The following is a 6000-nucleotide window of genomic DNA, read 5'->3' on the forward strand; positions in this document are numbered from 1 at the left end:
GTATTAATATTGCAAACACTTACTATCATTTTACCGTTTCAAAATATAAAATCTTAAAGGAAATTCAACATTCGTTTAACAGATAGAACATTTTTCTTCAGATTTATTCTGACATCTTACTCTAATCAACCTTTCCATAATCATGATATAGAACTCTTAGGAAAATTCCTCAAATTCTCGAACAAATATGCATGGACAACTCATTCAATTATTTAATTAAAAAGTTTTTACTTTATTCTGTGACCTTTATTTCAGGGGATAAAACGTGACAGAAACTGGTTATGAACTAAAATATAAATAAAAAAATATAATACATAAGTTCCAATTAATCTACTTTGTCTACACACTTCGAGAACACCGAATGTGTTGTGACGGCAGGTAATAACTTCAGAAGTTTAAACTATATGAATACAAAGTTATTAACTAATTGTTCTGATCTGACACGAAGATCTAGGTGTGGTAAGAATACTGACTAAATTTTGATGTATATTATACAAAAGACGGCTTTAACTTCGTCGACTTTATAGATGTGTGTTCTTGTAGCAGATGACCCCAATTACACCACTAGAACACATTCTGATAGAGGCACCTGCCATGACACCATACCTGGTCGTAAGATACACATACATGACAAAGGGCAGACTGGTTGTTGATAGCCACCGGACAAATGCAGTGATCTGTGGTTTGAGATAGAACCTGCCATCCATCATGTATCAGTGCACTATCACTGCGTCAACGGCTCTTTATGACGGGATGAATGGGTGACCTCAAGTGTAGAAAGAATGGTGTCAGAGACGTAGACAATGAATAGCCGCGTATGGTCGAATAAAAACGAGTAATAGGCCTACTGAAATGTAGTTCAGCTTATTATTTTTTTTTTAAAGTAAACATAAAGTCAGTCACTAAAGTTGAATTCAGTAGTTTTCCAGAAATGTTCTAAAAATATTTTTAAAATTCTACACCGATTTTCAACAAAATAAAATGCAAACAATAGTCACCTAGCTATTCATTTGTTGATGTCATTTTGTCATGTTATACCCATGTAGAGTGACGTCACAAAACCCAGGAGCTCTCCCGTACCATCGGTATTAAACAATGAGACAATCAGAAAATACAAACAAAAACACCTGATACCCAAACAATGAGAATCAGCTCTGTTCCGTGTTCAAAGGGCCGATGTTTCTTTTAATTTGGCGTTCGGTCAGTGCGATGTTTGCGGACACATGCGTCGTGTTTTAGCGGCCCTGCTCGTCCTCGTCCTTCATGGGTGTAGGCATTTGGCCTACCTGACTGTACCGACTGCAGGGAATTTACCGGACATAGCAGGACCTTCTGATTGATAACAGACTCTTTCATTCGGATTTTGGGTAGATATTTTCATAAAAAATCTGATTCTAAATCTGATGGGAAAATAATGCAAAGTCACAATATTTTTCTTCAAGCTATGACTCTCCCGAGGCAGTTGTCTTTCCAGCCCACCCTGACAAGTTACTGCAGCATCCTGCCCATCATGCACGCATTGTGACACGGGCAGCCGGTCTCAGTTCCCTTCAGATAAATGTCTTGTTCAAAATGCATCAGTTTAACTCTTAAACTAACCCCAAAATCCAATTTATTGCATCGATATCTGTCTACCCACTATAAGAAACCACACTGACAATCAAAAGTTCATTGACGTGACAACTAATTATCACATGACGCTTTCAGTGCTAGTGATTGGCCAAGTTCATAAGGGCTTCTACAACATGGCTACTCGGAGTGAATAGTGCCATATCCGTAGTGCAGAACTTCATCTTCTCGGCTTCAAAAACTATATAGATTTTTTTACATTTTTCTGTGATAACTGTACCTATATCATTTTTTCTATCAATAGGCAGACTTTATATTCACTTCAGCATTATTCACATGGGCATCATATATTGCGCTATAAGCAAACAGTTTACATGTATCTAACACAGTCAAGCATTTGTGCAATTAAACAGAGAGATAGTTGTGCAGTAGAGACAATTGAGTAGCTCCTGTCGCGTAGTGAATGCCGTGTGTTGAAGTACATGTAGTGGTGACAGGGTAAAATGTATAATAGGCTCTCAGGGGAATGAGTGTACATGACATGTATATAGTTGTCTATGCTAGTTACACATAAACCCGCTTAAATAATATATAACTCAGCCCTTTTAATTGCTTGTGTTCGTCTGTCGAACAGAAGCCAATATTTACGAGCTCAATTATCAATAACAATACTAAAGTAATTATATATAGCGAAATGTATTTTTCTTTCGAAATGGGCTTCCCCTGCACGTAGCTCTAAGGTGCTGCTTTCGACTGCCTGTATATGAAAGTGCACTGTATATTTTCATAACAGTCGAAAATATGGACGTGAGTAGACATAAGTCACTGATATAACAAAAACAAATGTAGGCCTAGTGTTTGAGATCCACAGCACGTGCTGTAAAACAGACAAGCGGAATCAGACCACGGGTTAAACACAGAACTAGCACATAATATATAAAGTACCAACGATTACCAATTCTGTTCTGATCCTTTGATACGTATATTCAGTTCTTCTCTCCTTATAGGATTTAAGCGCCCGATCGATTAGGCAATCTGTATAGTTTTTAACGATGAGTCAAGAGCAATCCGCACTGGGACATAGGAAGGTATACAGTTACATGGTGGCGAGTTGTCCCTGCTTACGTCAAAGGGCCGTACTAGCACTTCTGCTTGAACAACGGTTATATAGGGCACTAAGCGTGCAAAATTGCTACCTGGTAAAGAGTCAGTTTCCTGCTATGGTTGGTTTCATTGATTTTACAGGTTTTCACCTTCGTCCACTGTTCCAACTCCGTCGCCTGTTTAAACAGTGGGCAAGGAAGATGAATGCCTCAGCCCGCAGTAGAAATAAACATGCACAATAAACCACATCGACCTGGGAAGGTGTTTATTGACCAGGGTAGCAGGAAAGCTTTTGTTAGAACAATAACAAATATATAGCATTTTAACTGATCGAATTCTAACCAATAAACGTAATGTAGTTGTACACCACACCGCATTTCGACACTTCGATCGTTTATCGACTAAGATAAGTTACCATTTGACAACCCTCTGGAGTCCGAGGATTGCCTGTGCGTGACACACAATGGTTTCTCCGCATATATATATATATATATATATATATATATATATATATATATATATATATATATATATATATATATATATATATATATATATATATATATATATATATATATATCATATAAAGCCATAATTCCAAAGGCATACATGTTGAAACACGTTCCTGAGTTCTTCATCAGAAATATATAGGTAAATGTCTTTTCAAAAGTGAAGTCACATTTAACCGATAAAAGGTTTGTAATAACCATGGAGGTTAAAATATTATATATCTATTCTGCCTCCATGGTATAACAAAGGCTGTAAAAGTCAAAACGGAATCGTAATCACACTCATTCGTCTTATTATCATCGCTATTTACACCCCCATCATCATCATTGTGTTCATCATCGATCCTGTGCTTAACAATGTGTTTTAGTTTTCAAAACCCCACAATGAATGTTATAAAATAACTGAAATACATACTGACGTCATTACATGTGATATCAGAAAGAAAAAGAAAAACTGAAGTAATTGGTAGTAGGCGATGAAGGTATGTGTGTCGTTTATGCTATGTTTTGATATTTTAACAAAGGTGGACGAAAAGGTATAGTCCTTTAGGTAGACACTCGAAAAATTAAGCAGAACGTGACGAGCATGCAACTGTTACATGAAAGACATAAATATTTATTAATGCATATGTGAAGAAAAACTTAAATAAATGGCTGTGCCGGGAGAGTGTGCGTGGTTTTAATAGGTGGATGCTTACATAGTTATCTGATAAGGCAATGGATCGCGTCGTTGCCTGGCACCCATCCTTGCAATGGCCCCTAAGCAGTGCATTGTTGTAGAGTCGTGACACATGATACTGGTAGTTGAACTCGTATAAAGTATCTGTAAAAACCGTGCATTTGCGTGAAATTATATTATTTAATATGATCTGGAGTTGGACAGTGTTCCTCTTAGATCATCTAGGCAATCACAGCAATCAGAAAGAGCCATGCAGCTCCATAATTTTCGAGAAAACTGCACAGTTGGTATCTGATCCATGCGGAGCTGAATTAGAACCAGTTATGTGCGTTTACGGTGCTGTTGCCTTAATGCTGACTTGAGCAGTATAACTGACATTGTGAGTTAATGTGTTTGCCAGTGTTCATGACCGCCTTTAGTTCGACTCGACACCATAGCTCACACTCATATCGCCATATGGGATGCACGCCTCGCCTATTCGGTACGGTGGTTGTTTCTGATAACGTTTAAGAGTAAATGGCATTATCACTATGCAGGCCGAGACGAATCTAGGAGGTAATAGATTCCTTGCTCCAGGCTAAGAAAAGGTGAGACCTTTTATGAGAAATTCTAGGCGTCGCCACAGAGATTCATTTAGCGTTCCTCGTTCACAGAGAATGTCCCAAGTGAATAATCGCATGACCAATTTTCAAAATCACTTTAAACACAAATCACCAAAAGGATTAAGAAAGTGCAGAAAGTAAGAAATAAGGGCGGAATCAATCAACAGTCTTGATAGAAAGACTCAACGAATGTTCCAGGGGAATTAATTAAATCAGTGTTGTAAAATAGTATTGTAGTATGTACAATGCGATTAGGTCTTCTCTTCGCAGGATCTCAGGATCGTTTCGCAATACCACATATAGTATATAGTGCCACTTAATAGAATGTCTTCACTAACCATCAGGTTCCTCATTTCTACCGACAAGACAAGCCACCAGATTCTTTTTTTCGATCGAGGAGAAATCATCAAATTCATTATTTTTTACTGGGGACAAATCACCAGAATCCTTACTTCTATGGAGGAGAAATCGTAAAATTCCTTGCTTCTATCGGGAACAAACCACCAGATTCCTTGTTTCCATCGAGAACAAATCACCAAATTGCTTATTTCCACAAATCACCGGATTCCTTATTTCCTAGAGAACAAATCAGCAATTGCTTCTTTTCACCGAGTACAAATCACCAGATTCCTTACTTCCATCGAGGGCAAATAACTCAATTGTTTATTTCTATCGAGGGCAAATCACAAAATTGCTTCTTTCCATCCACGGAAAATCACCTGATTGCTTGTTTCTATCGAGGACAAATAACCAGATTGCTTGTTTCCTTCGAGGATAAATCACCCGATTGCTTGTCTCGATCGAGGACAATTGACCAGATTGGTTATTTCCATCAGTCAAAAACCACGAAGTTACTCATTTTCATGCGAGACTAAACACTAGATTTAATATTTTCATCGGGGACAAATCATAACATTCCTAACTTCCATCGGGGAAAAAACATAAGATTCCGTATTTCCACCGAGTACAAATTACCACATCCTTTTTTTCCACCGAGCACAAATCACGAGATCCTCATTTCCACCGAGTACAAATCACCAGATTCCGTATTTCCATCGAGTACAAATCACCAGATTCCGTATTTCCATCGAGTACAAATCACCAGATTCCGTGTTCGACCGAGTACAAATCACCAGATTCCTTATTTCCACCGAGTACAAATCACCTTGCAATTTCCAAAAGACAGGCCACCAAATTCCTTATTTCTATCGAGGATAAATTACCAGAATTCGTATTTCCACCGAGTACAAATCACCATATTCCTTATTGGAAATAGGACATACCACCAGATTCCTTATTTCCATCGAAGACAAACCATTAAATTCAGGCCTCAGGATTTATCATTCTCACAGAGAATGACCCCCACATATCTCTTATTGTCACTGAGGACAAACGACAAGACTCCTTATTCTCATGGAGGAAAAACAAGTAGTTTCCTTATTCTCACTGGGGATACAACTATTATCATCACTGGGGACAAACCAGCAGAATTCATGTTCTCGACGCCACAAACACGTGATTTTTTATTCTCGCTGAG

The sequence above is a fragment of the Liolophura sinensis genome, chromosome 7 (assembly GCF_032854445.1).
Source record: "Liolophura sinensis isolate JHLJ2023 chromosome 7, CUHK_Ljap_v2, whole genome shotgun sequence".
Taxonomy (NCBI): Eukaryota; Metazoa; Mollusca; class Polyplacophora; order Chitonida; family Chitonidae; genus Liolophura; species Liolophura sinensis.